The sequence below is a fragment of the Grus americana genome, chromosome 10 (assembly GCF_028858705.1).
Source record: "Grus americana isolate bGruAme1 chromosome 10, bGruAme1.mat, whole genome shotgun sequence".
Lineage (NCBI taxonomy): Eukaryota > Metazoa > Chordata > Aves > Gruiformes > Gruidae > Grus > Grus americana.
The window spans coordinates 15053179-15068805 of NC_072861.1; the positions used below are offsets into that span (position 1 = coordinate 15053179).

The following is a 15627-nucleotide window of genomic DNA, read 5'->3' on the forward strand; positions in this document are numbered from 1 at the left end:
GAAGAAAATATTACTCAGAAGAGCTCGTTCAATTTTTGTTCTCTTGGAGGCTGTTGGGAACTGGCTACATAAAAATAATTTGTTTTATACCTCTGAAGTTTCAATACCAAAGGAACTTTGATAGGTAAAATTAACTCTGTTCAAACGGGAAAGGAACGTCTTTATCTCTCACTGCCGTGCAATAAATAACTGTCACAGAAGAGCAGAAAGAGACTGGTCGCTTGTCCTAGCTTCATCCCATGACCTGTATCAGAGTTGTGAATTTGCAGCCTCTGTCCTGGCACGGCATGTGATAGCTGGAGCTGTGGTTTCTTCACTGCGTCCAGGTCTCACCTTCCTTTTTAATTCGGCATATCCAAGATACAGCTAAACCGCTCCCTTCCGAAATGTCAGAGCACTCTCCTCAGTTGCTGTTCGGGACTCTCAGTAGCTCCCGGCTCTTGCCACAACCACCTCAAGTTCTCATCCCCATGTTGGCAAAATCAAATCCGCACCACTTAAACTATCCTTCAGCCTATCGTTATCTCTGGTCAAGTCAAAACCACCTCCGAAACGAACACGCAAGCCTTCAGATTTTAGTATTAATCAGTTCCCCCCAAAATACAGCAGCAAGATCCAAAGGCAAAAATGTGTTTGGAGAAAAGACATTCTCTGACCTCATGGGCGATCGGGGCGGTTTGCATACCTTTCAGTTCACATCATCTGCTCTCCTCAGTAACGCTCTGCTCCTCTTTCCCTCATGCTGAAATACAAACCCATAGCTTCCCACAGCTCCTTAGCATGTCCTCAGAGCACATGTCTTTGCCAAATTGAAGGATTTTTAGGGCTGGGCTTGCCTTTTCATCACCTGTGAAGAGCCAAACGCATTTTTGGGCACAGGGACTATGATTTCGGTAAAATGATCCTGAATATTCTGTTAGGCCAAGTTCAAGTTCCATGGTCCCACTTTCAGTTTTACTGGGGACATACTTGGATTTTCCCATGTGACAACAGCATTTCCCCTCATTCTTGACCTGAGAGAGAATGATCATATAAGGAAGGGTAAGAAAATTAAAGTTTAACTCATGGCTTTACATGGAAAACGTGATGGATGAAAAGTGGTGGATTAAATAATACATTTTGTTTGTAGCAAGTCAGTAAGAGTAACAGCATTGAGAGTAACAAAAGAAGAAAAGCTGAAACAGAGTATAGAAGAGTGTGCAATCTGCTAATTTAAGAGAAAAATATAAGCCAATTAAGATATTGATCCCCAAAGTTAATTGCCCCATGAAATTAGACAGCGTGTCTCTAATTCAAATGAGATGCTTTGCTGACTAAATACTCAGTTCCTTTTGCTCCTCGTCTCCACAGGCTGTAGTATCTCAAACGCAGTAGGATGAAATCAGTTTAAGAAAGATTTGGGAATGTCCTTGTAGAGGAACGCACTCCTCTGCAGTCACTCTTACAGGTCTGCCTATATAGGCACATTCAGGAAAACTCACCCAAAATAAGTGAAGATGTGTATTTAAAGCAGATTCCTAAAAAGTGCGGTCCTGTTCAGTTTGTGGTTAAATGCTTATGTTGAAAATTGAGGTGTTTGCCATTCAGCTCAGGTTAAATTTTTCTGGAATAACAACATACAGATTCTCAGCATTATAGTTATGACCGGGTGCCCATCCCACACATTAAACACAGTTTAACTGTTCCGTTCAGTGCGTACACAAATCTGATCTCACACATCAAACAAAGTATCGGTGTCTTAACTCTTAATGTGCAAATAACCACTTTTCTTCTAGGACACAATATCAGGCAGATTTTCCTCCATTATCATAAGATAATAAAGAATTATCATAAGATAGTAAAGAAGTCCTTTTTCCAGTGCTTGCTCTCTATGGGTCGCAGTGAGCAGCTGACCACAAAGCCAGATGAAAGATGATGAGGCAAGAGAATATTTAAAATTTGAATTACTTTATTTAAATACCTAAGGAAAAAGGATGATCTTTTGCCTAAGGCTTTGGAAGGAGGCACAGAACTTCCTCATTGGCTTTTTGTAACCTGGCCTTGTGCTCCCTGAGTTCTCTGAAGGCTCAGAGTGACTTGAGCAGGCTTTGCTCTGTCTCTTCCTCCCCATTTTTCTATTCCCCACCTGAAATAGGAATGACAGGGTGATTTTCCTGCAGACATTGGCCTCCAGCTCAGCTACCCACTGCGCGGGCCGTGCTCTTCACCTTGCTCTACAATACCCAGCCCAAGTTATCCCAGGCTATTGCTAGGGCTGTTCAATGCAGCCACAATAAACCTGTCCTGTATCGTAACGCTGAGGAATCCAATGAAGGTATATCCAGGCTGCTCCCAAATTCTTTTAAGCTTATGGCGTCTGTTCTTGACACAACTATATTGCTACTATATAAATCTTTATATATTTATGACAAAAAAATAAATAAATTTACAATAAACATAAATTCATAAGTGAACTAGTTTATTTTTCTCAGGGACAAGCACTCCGCACTATACGCGTCTCTTCAATATTATACATCCAGAGTCAGTTATAAGCCCTTTATATTTCTCTAGCAGGAAGGTTAAAATTCAATTCTCTTTTATTGCAGTTTGCAAATATAATATACTCTCCAGCTGGCTTGGAAAAGCTCTTCAATTAAATCATCTTGTGCACCACTGCTTCTTAGTCGCTGGTATCTCCCTACTCAACAGCAAACTGACAACCCCACACTTCCAGGGTATTTATTGGTGTGTTCCTTAAATGTGGTAGTTATTTTACAACATATTTATTTTTCATGGAAATGACTGCATAGACAGTTTTGGGGTGTGTTTTGGGGGAGGGGTTTTTTTGAGTGGGAGCGCAACGGTGCTTTTAAATTTAAAACATGTCCTAAAGACTTTGAGTCAATGCTGTCGTCCATTCCGCCTCTCCCCAATAAATCAGTTGCTCGGTTCTTTTTGTTTTCAGGGTTTAAAATACTGTTACTAGCAGAAAGTAAAGTGATGTGTTAGCATAGCAGTTTGCTGTGTTATCGAGCTGAGGCAAGGAGCCCAGAAAACTAGAAGAAGAAAATGATCTATTGAAATCTATAATCCTTCCCTCTGCCCTCACCACAGCTCCAGAACATGAGATTATTATGCTTGTTAGAATAACTACTTATCTGCCCATGGCCAGGGCTGGTATCTACTGGAATGTTAAAAAGGTCCACACCTAATTACCGTGCTGACTCAATTATTTTTGTCCAACTCAAACTTCAAAGAAATCCATTATAGCTTATCCCCCAACCAAGGAAAGTAAATGGACTTAGTGGAAGGATCAATATGCTCCAAAAAGGTGACAGAGGAATAAAGAGGAGAATTTGAGTGCCTTTCTATAGGGTCCTACAAAAGCTGAGATCCTTCAGCACGAGTTAATTGTTTCTGGTACCCGTGCTGCAGCTCCCAAAGCCAGCCCGGTTTTCCTGCTGCTCTCGAACAAGGCTATCCCCTGGCAGGTACACGTCCGCATCGTTTTGTACTGGCTGCTCCTTGGGACAGGGACTGTGTCTTTCCTGCTTTTTAAGAGTTAAGACATGCACACCTGATGCATAATTACGATATACAACAAGCTTAAAATTCAAGGCACCTTCGTTGGTTCTTACTTTCTGTGACTCAACAAATTTGTTGCCTTGAGGTGCTAAACACAGCTGTGAGCACAAGAGAGAGGGGGGAAAAAAAAGGTCAGTTTTTCTACTACAGGAATGTCTTCTCATTTCACAGAAGCCCACTGATGCTGGCACCGATAGATTGCGTGCTGGTTTCCCCTCTCCTCTGAGATGTTGTTTTTGTGAAAGTGCAAAGCAGCACCTTTCCAGCAACATCTGTCAGCCGGGAAGACTGAGTATCTTTGGCATTTGCACAGGCAGAAATGACAGCACTGAAAACAATAGGTACAGTACCAAGGATGCTGAGGGGTAGCGTAGAAAGCTGCATTGAAACAGAAATTCCAGAAAAAGCTGAAGTCCGGCTAATAAAACACCTCCCAAAGGAAAAATGTGACACGCTCTTTCTAGATGCCTGTCCTTGATTGCCCTTTTTCTGAAGGATCCAATTAATATTCCTGCAAAATTTATTAGCCACGCTGTTTTGGTGGCTGGGATTTCCCCATGCTACCGGAAAGGATAATCAGCCCCTGGGAATCCTCAAAGCCATTACTAAGGGGGTTAAAGCCTCCTCTCACCAAGCTGCTGCTGTTCTCCTGAGGTCTTAATGCTCCCGTCAGCGGCTGAGAAAATCTCCCCTGCCCCAGAGCCTTAGGGGGATGAGCGAATCGACACCTTACACAACACCTAGTCTTAAGAAATCTTAATTAACAATTGCTGTGTTATATATTGGGGCACCTATGTGGAGAAAGCATCACCTTTTTACCTCCAAGACTGCAATGTATTTGTTTTCACAAATTTCCCACACATGGTTAGGCACAATTAGCACTAGCAGGTCACAGGGGCCTGGGTAACAGGCAAGCACAGCACCAGAATGGGTCTTTTCTCCTGAGAGTCCCTGTGAAGGTCAGCGTTGGAGTGGGTGGCAGCCCGGCTTCACAGAACTGCTCAGCTGTACTGCTCACTCGAGCTGGTCGCAGGGAAAGCCGGTGCAATTCCCCCACGGCTTCCCAAAGGGCTAGAATCAAATAGTCACCACGCTGAAAAAATCAGGATCCCTAATGAAAAATTATTTACTGTGATTCTTGCTCTTTCTGCCTCTTTATTATTACTACTCATTATTTCAACCCCGTCAGCATGCCATGGGACCAGTGCCCCCACCATGCAGTGACAGCCACTGTACAGACAACGGACAAGGGTGACAGTCCCTCCTTCAATACTAGAACAGTGCTTGGAGCGTGTTAAATCTGGGATGTTAATCCGTGAAGTTTTAGGATGCTACTTTTTGACTGTACCCTTTATGTAAGGGGAGCTGGTACAGTCCGTTTCAGAGCTAGGAAACCCCTCCCCTTCACTTGCACTTCTGAAAAATAGAAGATTAAGTTCAATTGAAAGAGTTTGTTCCTCAACATTTAAAAATGCATTGGCTTGAATTTGTAATGTAAACTCAAGATCTCTCTGAAACATAAAGAATAGCGTTCGGCTGCAAACTCAGCTACAAATTACAGAATACAGCAACTCGCACTATAAAGAACTATAAGGCAAGATGAAAGCATCCCCAGCCCCTTTGCCTTTAAAATGCCATGGAAGCACGGAGACTTTCGGCAGAACACCTTATCTGCTCTCGAAAGCTGTGACTCTTCATCCTTTCGTTATGAAGACCCAGGGGATTGCTTACTTAGCATACACCAGAGGCAATGGATAGGGTGAGCAGTCACCGCAGCCAGAAAACCCCCGTACAGAGCACAGGCGATCACCCTCCACACGCAGAGACTTCGGAGCTGAATTGTGCTGAATAGAGAACCCCTCCGGCTGAGAGCGCCATGTGTGCCCAGGAAGAGCAGCCACTTGTGCTCCGCTGAAAAGCAATGCAGTAAGTGACTTGGATATTGCAGCAGGCACCGGTTCCCGGGGTTAATCAGGAGCTGAAGCCTTGCAGCTTTTGCTGGGAGAGAGGCAACCTCCAGTCTGGGAGCGGTGTCGGAGCTGCATGATTTTTTGTTGTTGTTTGTTGTTGTTTCTAAATCCAGTGAAGGCATCGAGCCGATATGCAGTGACACTAACGTTTTGCCTTGTGTGGCTGTGTGTGTATTGCAGGGGAGCGCTTGCTGTATGTCCTGCGCTGAACTAGTGCTGTTAGCTCTGGAGCTTTTTTTCCTATAGTCATGTTTGACGGTGTTTAAACAGAGACGGTGCTTAATAACTTAATGTCAGCGTACATTTGTGTGCTCTTTCTTAATTATACGGCATGCTTCCCATGCTTGGGTGCAAACTATTTTCTGTGCTATTACTCTAATCCTGGGTTTACGGGGACTATGCCTTTGGATAATGATAAATTGTAGATTGGAACTGTGTGAATGAGTGCCTCGATGATGAATAATACTTTTATTTGACTCCAGCAGATATGGCTAATTTCTAGTTTGAGGTAAATTTTTCAATGTGGTCTGAAATTGCAGATGCTTTTTTGTAGATAAATGTTGATAAGCAGTACTTTATCATAGCATAAATGTGGTTTTCTTCAGATTCAAATGTTCTGTTTCTGTACTCTGCAGTAACAGCTTTCTATTTGTACTGGGTAGGAGAGGGAAAGCAGGATTTAAAGTTTGCTTTATAAGAAGAGGGGTTTTTACACAATTTGAAAGTGTTTGCAAAATTAGAGTTTGGGCAATAATTGCAGGCCTTTGGAAGAAACTCTGTGCAGCATTTAAAGCCAATTTCACTATGCAGTTTTGGTTCGGTTGATTTAGGGACTAACATTAAGCTGCATTCTTCTGGTTTCTTGATACAGCTTTCTCAGTGACTTACGAGACTCTGGCTTTAGAATAACTACCTGCCTTGAGAATAACTGCCATTTTGGGCTTCAAGGCGTGTTTAACTCCTTAAGGCAATGCGTGTTAAATTTTTTAGAGAGCAGTATACGCGAGTGCCAAAAGTTAGGGATTCTTTTCTTGCTGTGCAGTCGAATGTCAATATTAAACAACCATCGATCTCTTGTAAAGGAGCGCTAATGAAAGCGGTCTTTAATTTTCCAACTCAATGTGTGTTTAAAAGTTGGTGTTTGTTTAGTTATTGTTAGCTACTGGGAAACATATAGGAAATCTTTGCATAATGAAGAAAAAATTTCCTCTTTGATTTATCTGTCATTTTAGTTTTGAGCAAAATTTTTAGTGTCACTTTATCAGAAGGGATAATTCTCAGAAATCAGGCAAGTGAAGTTCGGGTTTTGGTGGAAGAGTTTTTGCAGAGATGCTGCTAAAGATGTGTGTAATGTTTAGTCCCAGGCACAGGTAACGACGCTGAGAAATACCCTGGAAGTTATCGCACCTTTCCACTCACATGCAACATGCCCGTCTTAGAGACTTTTCTCCTTCAGATTGATACTCAGGGGCTGATAAGGGCTATTTCCTCTGACACTGCAGTCAAGAGAATTTTTTCCTTTTTGCCTAAGAGAAGCTTTGTGACATATGGTGCTATTGAGTTGCAATCGTTAAGATAATGAGCAATTAATAAGCAATAATTATTCTTCGTTAGCTGTACAACTTTGAAGACGGACAAATCTACGAGGAGGGTGAATCGCATCTGAATCTGCTGTGCTCCCCCCTTCCCTTTCTCTCCTGACTTCTCCCTTTCTGCTTATGAGCACTCAGTAGGTGTTATAGTTCCTCTCATTTAAGGACCCGAACCTAAGATCAGGGCAATTTTTCCAGTAACGGATTCACAATCAGTGTGTACGTCAGTCTGACTCCGTTTTCTCTATCTAGATATCCAGCAAAACCAATAATGAATTTGGAACATACAAGAATTTATTATGAGATATCTCTGAACAAGTGTTATAAACCTAGCATTGATTTATCCGTCATGAGGGATTTTTACCTGTAACTAGAACGTACTCAGAACATGCAGTTTTGATGACATTATCATCAGACATTTTCAGGTAAACTAATTATGGTAATTTAACAAGCTACTGTTTTCAAATTATTTTCTCTGAGGAACAAAATGGGGGGAGGAAAAGAAATGCAAATAAGAGTTGATGGTGGAAAGATACTGGATTCATAATGAGAACCACAAGACGAAAGGGAAGGTTATAGCTGGGTTTATGCCCTCATGCAATTCTAAGTCTCTAATCAAAATGTGTTTCCTGAACTGGAACCTTAGAATTATTTGCCAGATATTATTGTTCATGTCAAATTTAAAATGGAGGACATTAGGTACAAAAATCTAATTTCTCAACAGTCTAGAATAAGCATATTAGTAAACAAATGTTTTCACTTCTTCATCCTGTCTTTTAAGTAATCCTGGCAGGAGCCTCGCCTCATAAGTCAAGTTCGCTTTACTGCATTGCAATCTTAGAGAGATACCTGCAAACGGAAGTTTACTAATTTTATCCTACGTTGCCACTGATGAGTTGTAAGTCAATTTAATTAATTAACAGCAGTTGCTCAACATTTGTAGTCACCTAAACTACTTAAAGTTACATCACTCGATCTCTACCACTTTTTCACTTGTAGAAGCACTGACGTTTCCCTACAATATGAAATACGACTGCACAATCTTGTCGTTTAAGTACCAGAGACAAAACTGCTAGTACAAAACTGCGTAAAAGAATATACAGTGGGTGGACAAACATGCTCCATAATTCCAAAGCACAGTGAAAGCGTCTGTCACGGTTGCACCAGGATCCAACGGTGCCGACAACGTTGCATTAGAAGACACGACATTCGGCACGCTGTCAAAGAGAGGAGCTTAGCTGTATTTGTACAAGAGCAGAGAATTTCTGTACCATGCTCAGTAGAGCTGTCATGTTTATAAGAAAAATATCTTACAGCTTGGTGACATCCAAAATGTGCCACATACGTAGTCCATAGTTTCTGACTACAAAAGAAAGGACGTTTTCTTCCTTTCCTGTTATTCAAGGGTAGACTTCTAGTGCCAACTACTTAGATATGCTGAATAATTTATTCATATGTATGAAAGCAAATCTCTTAGAATCTTCATTATACTTATCTGCTGTGAGCATCAAGATTGAATTTAATTGGAATTTTAAAAAATTTTCAAATATATGCCTAGACAATCCATTTTCAACAACAAAATGAACATGCTATTATTTGCTACTATCACTTCTTACCAAGGGCAGTTGCTTAATACTCTGTAATAGCTACAGTTCAGAATACTTTCTTTGCCACAGTGACTATCTTCGCTTCCCACATCCACGCAAGCCCCCAGAACCTACTGTGCATAAGGCAGCAGTGCGGTAGTATTCAAGGAGGATTAAAGGACTGAGTACTCCCTAAATACTGCTGCCTGAGCTCTTGTTTTAAACAGGAGCAAAAATAATGTACTTGGCTCTTCCAAATACTGTTCGAAAGGTATAGATATGCACTCAAAAACCATCCAGAATCAGAGCATGCTTTACATTTTGCAAAGTGCCTTCAAAGTGCACCTGCAAGCAGTTTGACCTTCAGAAGATACAGAAGAACAGGTCCACGATTCCTCCACTTTGTGTACACGTTCTCTAAAGCTTTAGGCAAGAATTCTGGCATCTGGCTTTTTGGAAGATAATTCAATACGCTGAACTTTAAAATAAGGCTGTGAAAGTATGTATCCTAACAAACTTGACAATCAATAACAGACTGCAAATCAGATATCTGATTTTCACTGAAACATCTGGAGGAAACTCCAAATGCTGTGTGCTCGGTTCTGAATCTTCATGAGTTAGTTCATGGAACCTTTAATGATCTTTTCATCTCTTTTGAACATAAATACAAGGGAAGCAGCATGTGAACCGAACAAGGGTTTGTGAACAATGGCTGCAGAGACACGTACCTTTCCTCAGCGTTATTTTAGCATTTAAGTTTCAAATCTATTCCATCTAGCCCTGGCGAGACTAAGCCTCTGGGGGTCCTATCCACAGACACTGAATTCATAGCAGTCAGCCAGAGAGATTCCTAGACAGGAAGAACATCGTATCCCCAGTGTCAGTCAGTACTTTGTTCAGAGGGAAAGATGAGGAAACAAGACAGAAGGTTGCTGAAAACACAGATGCTCACATTTCTCCTGCTAGAAACAGAAAAAGGATTCATTTCTTTTTATCATCAATCACAGGTTTTCTCTTACTGCTTTGCTTTAGACTTTCAATCAGCGCTGATGGCTGTAAAGAACCACATGCTCAACCAAATCTAAATTATCTGGTGGAAAAGCCTCCCCTTTCTCTCCCTGCCCTGTCTGATTGATTTTATGATTACTGGAAGATTTGCTGCATCACAGATTTAGTTTGTATTGTAAACTGGTCCAAAGCAGCTGATGTCACCCATCCAATTTTTGTTTCCATATTCAAATTCAAGCTCCCTCTGTCAGCATCACCAATATATCTACGACTTCTTACCAAATAACTGTATCACACCATATGTTGCAGAATTGTTCTGGATTTTCACCAGCTTAGTTTAAAATTCAGCCCTCAGCCTGAGCATAATTCAGCTAGGAGGAGATACAGTAATACATCAATTTTTCTACCTCACTTGGAGGCATTAACTGTTTGTAACACTAACTCTTGGCATATTGATTCCTTTACTTCTGCTAAAAAAAAAAAAAAAAAAAAAAGAGCATCTGGTCAGTGGGGCTACCCAAGTTGTTTTGTGATCCTTGTGCTTTCTTTATGGGGGGAATCAGGGGAAAGAACACAGCATATCAATACAACGGAGTGGCTGGGCAGCGCTTGCTCACTCTCAACTCTGATTTTTAAAAAGCCTGGTGGGAGCCAGAAGTCCCATCAGAGACTATGACAAACAGCAAGGCTGAAGAGGAGAGGAAGCCTTAAGCCTTCAACACAGAAGGAGCCAATTTTTGTCAGCAAGAGCTTGTCGGGAAAGTGTCTCCCATTATTAAAGCCCAAATAATGACAAATCATAACTACTCAAAGTCATGAAACTCAAATAACCCAAAACAAAAAGAGTGAGCTCTGGAAAAATAAACACTACATTATTTTTGTATTCCATTTTTGGGGGATTCTTTAAGATTCATGCTTCAAGACTTTCATCTATGAGCACGAGAGAGCATTTTAGCAAAAAGAATTTGAGATCCTCGCATAGCCACCTCACTGGAGCCTCAAAAGCATCACCACATATAAAAATCATACAAGTTTAAAAGTTAGATGACCCCTATATTTAGAAGCATGATTTTACAAAACATTGCTTTTTTTTTTTGTTACAATTTTGCATCCCTGTCTTTGTGTCTTACAACCAGTGGAAATGCCTCCTAGGAAGAGGAATGGAAGGATTTTCTACTGTCTGCATCTGCAAACCACCAGAAAATACTGTTTTCTGGATTGTATTCTGCTACCGAGTTCACTGTATCATCAAGCAAAAGGCAGCCAGAAAGGAAATACTCGAGCAAAGCACACCGATCCAATCCTCCTTCACTTGCAAAAGCGTTCAGGAAGATCTCTCCTTTCTCATGTGCTGGGTTTGGTCAGCACGCTGAAGATGACTACCATTAAATTCTCTCACTGTTCAGACTCTGTCACACCACGACAGCATTTACAGTTCTCATCTTCATGTTCACTACGGGTATTTTCTGGAAAGAAGCAGATTCTCCTGTTCAGAAAACACCTGCTGTCACTTCTTATCATTTTCCTTCTGCCAGATCTCAGTAGCGAGCTCTTTTAAGAGTTGCCTGGAGAATGGGAACAGGTTGGTAATCACATTCTAGCAAGTTAAAAAAAAAGTCTAACCCATAATTGCATCTGTAAAGGAATTTTTCCCCAGCCGCCTTCTACTTTGGTCTTGATCCCAAATCCATGGAAGGCAATGAGGAGAATCCCACTGACTTTGGATCAGAACCTAAGAGACTTCTGGGAACGGTGTATTGAGAACACTGTTGGTAATCTACAGCTACTTGCATTTCCAAAAGTCGTTCTGCTTGTAGCACAGGAAAAAAAAAGAAAAAGGAGTGCAAGCGATCCTGACCTTGCAAACACTTGCCTTTGTGAGCAATGCCTCCTGTGTAAATAGCCAGCCTTTCATCAGGGGCTTTATTTGCCCAAGTCCTTGCACATACGTTAAATATTTATAACGGGGCTGTTATAGACAATGAAGTTATGTGCCATCCGGTTGTTTTCTAATAGTGATTTATTTAAATTATGTGTGGAACAAAGGAAATAATATTTTAAAAGTGGAATGACAGCATAATACAAGCACAAATAAAATTTAGTTACAGATGGAATTTAAGTAGACAAAATAACTTTTCTTATGACAAAATACCGTGCCTAGAAAGAATGTTTTGTATAACACTCCATAGCCTGGGATTTGATTTAAACTGCCCTTTAGATAGTCTTAGATCCCCAAATGTAGCCCACTGGAGCGAACCAGCACAGGAATATGATTTTTTTTCTCAGCATTTACTTTATATAATCCTCATAAAACCAAGATTTTGGTAAGAAAGAATAACTGCAGACAAATGAAGCAGTACCTCTGAAAGAAATAAAAACAACAAAAAACCACCAATAAATCAAGATTTGTAAAGGAAATGAAAGCAACGTATATTCCATAGGAAAGTTTCCTTAAGCAGTATTTAGTACTAAATCATTTATTGTCTTTAATCTACGAGAAAAAGCAATGTCACCTGCATGGGTCCCAGCTGGATGTACCTGTCTCTTGATGAAAGCAGCTGAGGGGAAAGGTATATTTATATACAGCTTCGTTTCGAGCTTACTGGACGAGACTTGTACAGCAAGCAGCCACAGGAATGGCAGATACTGGTATTTGTTTCTGAAACTACTCTGTGAGACCACGACCGATTTAAAAGGATACTGTCTAGCCGTTGGGAAGCACAATCCATGCAGAAACCCTCGCTGTCCATAAGGGAAAGAGGTTGAACAACAGTAAAATACAGAGAGCACATTTTCTGTGTCATCCTGTACACGTACACACACAGACGCAAACCTTAGAGTTCATCCTCGGGGTTTCCACCAGCTGCCCATCACAAGGGCTGCTGAGAAGGACTTGAGAGCCACTGGACTCCACAAGCAACACAAAATTTTTGTGGCTTTTATCTACAGCATGAAAGGAACGTACTAAGTTTCTTATGAAACAAAGAACACTCAAAGCTTTTCAATTTTTTTTTTTTTTTAATACTCAGCTACAGATGTGGCACCTCTGGGCTTCCTTCCTTGAGCTTGTAGACCTGAAGAAACAGTACCTTACGAGTGCTGCTGCCCGCCCCTGCCCGCGGGTGAGGGAACCACTGATTAAATACAGCAGAGATTGAGCTAAAACACGCAACTGGAGTCAACAGAACAGCTTTCTTTTGGTTCCCCTGAGGCTAGGACCTTGCTTTAAAAGTGATGTTATGTTTTCAGGTGATATTTAATCCAATGCTCACTTGTTCGTGACTGAAGTGACTGCTAGGCTTTTTTCCTGTTGGCTAGCATTAAAGCATAAATGTACCAAGCAGGGAACAAACTCTTCGGTGATATTTCCCTAGGTTTGAAATATCTGGGCTTGCTATACATGTAGTAGCTGAAACACATCAGCCTACACATCACTTCCAAACACGAAGGATCAGTCTCGACCTTTATATACAATAGAGTTAGCAGTGCTATCGTAGCAATCTGGTCCCATGGATTCAAAACTAAAGTGTGTATGTAAACACGCTGCCCTCAAAACCAGTTATATATGCTCCAGTGACTTCACTGGGCAGTTTGGTAACAGAGGACCTCATTGAATTCTTCTTAGTTAAAATTCACAGAAGTTACAGTTTAAAACTAAATTTGAAAGACTGTTTATATAAGGGAACCACAGGTGCAATCAACCCAGGCTGAGATTTTTTTTATGAAGTCCGTGATTTAGTGGTTTAAACTCATTTGGTTTTCTGAGATGGACTACAAGCGCGTAGGCGGTCTATTACTCTGTCTCAGCTGACAAGAGGGAGCTTCTAAAGATACATTACCTCAGTTGCTTGCTGTTTTGAAAACATAACTCTGCCATGTTGCAAGTATTATTCCAATAAAAAGTTTGCTGCCCTATCTGCAGTTATTGTCGTGTTATGTGATAGTAATAATAGAGACATCAACATGAACTTTGCGACAAACAGCTCTAGCACAGCTTTGAAAGCCACTTTTTCAGGTAAATGAAGAGAAACCTTTCATCTCCAGGAAATGTGGGTCTTTCTAGTGCACTTCAAAGCCTTGGCCAACTGGAAGCAGACTACGGGAGACTGCTGTAGAGCCTATTTGGAAGCCGACTCTACACAGGAATTGAGAGAAATTAATTTGGCATCTACAAGGAGGTTTTGCGGAGTCGATGCTTTCTAAGCAGAGGACAGAGAGAGGTTTGGCAAGGTTGATGCATATATTATTGACGTTTTATGTCACAGAGGGGTAATCCCAGATCTAACTCTGAGCCAGCTGAATTTGCAGTGGTCTTGAAGCCCACCCTTCCCAGGTGTATGACGTGAGCAATGCTGGTGGCTTAGACCACAGTCTCTGTGTGGGCAGGTGAGTCAGAGAGTGTCAGAAAACACACAGATAAAACCCCCCCAAAACCCATTGGTTTTGCACTAACATGATTTTCTTCATTCCCTACTACCCACCCACCAAAGACAAAGCTTTTGTGTGGACAGTTGTCAGAGAATTAGCATGGGAGTGTTGAGAAAGGGAATCGTTATGCCTACTTTAGATTGTTCAAACTGAAGCACTTTTTTAAAGGAATCATTCAGAAATGGCAATCAATGATGGTTGGCATCGTACACAGAACTTTGTCTCGGGACACCAAAGTGCACCAATGTTTTGCTGATATTTTGGACACAGCGCAGGAGAATTTTCCAAGTGATTTTCCATCTCAAAGCAAAAAAAATATTACATTTTCTTATTTACATGTGCACATCTACTTGTAGCTTAAGCAAGCATCTGCAAAACGTTAATGTCTACAGCAGTTTTTTAAAAATTAATAGCAGAGAAGGAAATAACACTGGTACTTTTAGCAGAATTTTATCTATTGGATTTGGTAAGAATGGGATACTCTGTATAAACAAAGTCTTATTTCCTTATTTCCGTAGGGATCAGAACAGTTGTCTATAGCGCTCTTTGCTCCTGACAATTCGTTCCTTTAATCTCCTTATGCTCCTACATTAAAACCTTTGGCTAAATTGAGAGGTCACTTAACTGGCAATTTAAGCTAGACGTTAGTAAACCTAACAGAAGGCAATCGAGCAAGTCACCCCACAAAGAAAGAAAACCAGTAAACAATAGGAAATCTGTACTACCTCACCTACTAGTTGTTATTCCTTTAAAAAAAAAAACCAACCTGTTTCCTTCTTGTTGTGCCTTCTTTCTTCCTCCATTTGCAAGCTACATCTGCTTATACTGAGTTCATGATACGTAGTTTATGCCACAGTTGGTTCTGTTCTAAGAAAATATTTCATATTTAACAGTGGTGAGCACGCAAACTGCATGCAGAACTGCACGACTGGAGGGCGTTGCAAGTCTGCGCACATCCAGGATAGCAAAGTACCAAGGCAGAGGTTTGAGATGGGCCAAGTGACCTTGTTTTGAGGTGCATAGGATTCCTCAAAATCAGCTGAAAACATCTTTTCAAGTGCAAGGCAGATGGTGTTTCAAAACCTTAACTGAGAAATCACACAACAGGTTATTCTAGGTAGCTCCTTCTCAGAAACGGGGACGCACAGCAGCAGATCGCAGCGTAGAGTTGGACAGAAATAACTGCACGCTAGAAATTACAGAAATAACGAGCAGTGACTTGTCTGGAGCCCCGACCGGGATGTCCTGGGCACTCTCAGATGCTCAGGAAGGGGTAGCTCCTGCCACAAGCTCACCTCTGGGCACGAGCAGCCGGACAGCTGTTAGAGGAAGGACTAACTGCAGGAAACTGGTTTCAGCTACAGGGAAAACAGAATTTCAATCAATGATTTTTCATGACAACTGGGGCAATGCAATCCATAGAGTCCAGTGTATTGGACAGGCCATTCTCACCATGGAATCATTTCCCAATGACTGTCA

At 41.2% G+C, this 15627-nt stretch overlaps 1 protein-coding gene across 1 annotated transcript in view; it reads left to right on the top strand.

Annotated features, from left to right (window-relative positions):
- The first annotated feature begins 5350 nt into the window (after positions 1–5350).
- Positions 5351–15627, top strand: part of CTXND1 (cortexin domain containing 1) — a 36009-nt gene continuing 25732 nt past the window's right edge. The window contains exon 1 of the mRNA XM_054837537.1: positions 5351–5490. The gene's annotated coding sequence lies outside the window, so the exon portion shown is untranslated. The remainder of the gene's footprint in view (positions 5491–15627) is intronic.